The sequence below is a fragment of the Myotis brandtii genome, unplaced genomic scaffold, assembly GCF_000412655.1.
Source record: "Myotis brandtii unplaced genomic scaffold, ASM41265v1 scaffold760, whole genome shotgun sequence".
In the NCBI taxonomy this organism is placed as follows: domain Eukaryota; kingdom Metazoa; phylum Chordata; class Mammalia; order Chiroptera; family Vespertilionidae; genus Myotis; species Myotis brandtii.
In genome coordinates, this window is record NW_005371038.1 from 2289208 (window position 1) to 2291510 (window position 2303).

The window sequence follows — 2303 nt, forward strand, 5'->3', positions numbered from 1 at the left end:
GGCTCGCCGGGTCTGGGTCTCGCACGATTTTGAGGCGCACGTGGGTGGGCGGGGACTTGACTCGGGTTCCTGTGGCGCGCCCCAGACTTTGACAGGAGGAAGATTTTTATATACATTTTACTAATTTTCTTTCATCTCTGACACTTCTATTATAGAGGAAGGGCAAATAACAATATTAAAATATTTCCTCTAATTAATTCCCTTTTCATGTGCACGAATTTCGTGCACCGGTCACTAGTATAGATATATCTATTAATCACAGATATACAGAAAACTAAGCAAGTGAACAATACAAGACAATTATTAATTCTGGAGAAAACAAAAAGTTGTAGAAGAGTGGAAATGCAATCATATCTTAAATACAGTGTTTTTACCATCCTACTAAAAAAATAGACTATTAATCTAACTACAGTGGGAAAATATAAATAAGCCTTGTGTTATTGGTGATGGGGAAAGTGAATGATAGCTAAATCCTAATCTATAACGGGAAGTTAATAGATGTTAAAAAATAGCTTGCCCTGGCTGGTGTTTTCCAATGGTTAGAGCGTTGGCCTGCACACCGAAGGGTTTCAGGTTGGACAGAACCTAGAGACAGAACCTAGCGAGAGAACACGGCAAAAGATCCTGGACAGAACCTGGCTACAGAACTTGGCTGGAGAACCTAGACAGAATATGGCGGAGAACCTGGCTAGAACCTGGCTACAGAATCTGGCAGGAGAACCTTGCTATGCTGATCAACTGAACGCAGCCTCCATTTCCTTCATTCTTCACCGACTCCGTCCGCACCTTTGGGGACCCCTGGACCTGCTGGGATTGGACCCCAGCATGTACCGAACACTTTCCTGCACATTTCAGCTCTATCATCATGAAATCTGTGTTTTAAAACACTTCCCTACATATTTTTCAGGTCTTTCAATGTGAATTATGTGTTCCAAACAGTATCCTACACATATTGTAACTCTAATCCTAAATCCTAACCTTTACAGTAATCCGTAACTCTAGCCATAACCCTCACCCCTAACCCTAAAACTAACCCTAACCATGTCCCTGACTCTTACGCTAAATGCTTTCCTACACGTTTCCCAACACTTGCAATGTAAATTGTAAGAGTTTTCAAACACTTTTCTACGTATATCCCAGTTCTTTCAGGGTGAAATATAGGTGATTGCAAACACTTTCCTAATTATTTACCAGCGCTGTAAACGGGAATTATAAGTCTTTCAAACACTCCCCTATACATTTCCCACCTGTTTTAATGTGAACTATAAGGGCTTTCAAACATTTTCCTATGTATTTTCCAGGTCTTTGACATGAACTTAAATGTTGTTGAACACTTTCCTACATAATTTCCCACTCTTTCAACATTAATTCTGCATTCCAAACACTACCCTAAACATTCCTAATTAAATCCTAAATACTAATGCAAGAAGTAAGCCCTATCACTAGCCCCAAACCTAATCCATAACCCTAACTCTAACATTAACCCTAACCTTATCACTATCCTGCACGCTTTAATGTTGAATTCTAAGTGTTTCAAACACTTTCCTGCACATTTCCTACATCATTAAATGTGGGATGTTCTGCAGGAAAAGTAGCTCAGGCTTGTTAAATAAAGAACCCAAAACCATGAAAAAAAAAAAAAAAGAAAACACAACAATCCAAAACCTATGGGACACAATGAAAGCAGTCCTGAGAGGGAAGTTTATAGCTCTGCAGGCCTATCTCAAAAAACAAGAAAAAATGGTAGTAAATCATCTAACTCTTCAACTCAAAGAATTAGAAAGAGAGCAACAAGAAAACCCCAGAGTGAGCAGAAGGAAGGAGATAATAAAGATTAGAGCAGAAATAAATGACATAGAGACCAAAAAAACAATACAGAAAATCAATGAAACCAAGAGCTGGTTCTTTGAAAGGATAAACAAGATCGACAAACCTCTAGCCAGGCTCACCAAAAAGCAAAGAGAGAGGACCCAAATAAACAAAATCAGAAACGATAGAGGCGAAATAACAACAGACCCCACAGAAATACAAATGATTGTTAAAAAATACTATGGACAGCTCTACTCCAACAAACTAGACAACCTGGAGGAAATGGACAAATTCCTAGAAAAATACAACATTCCAAAACTCAATCAGGAAGAATCTAAAAATCTCAATAGGCCAATAACTATGGAAGAAATTGAAGCAGTCATCAAAAAGCTCCCAGCAAACAAAAGCCCAGGACCAGACGGCTTCACAGGGGAGTTTTACCAAACATTCAAGGAAGAACTAAAACCTACACTCCTCAGACTACTACAAAAAAT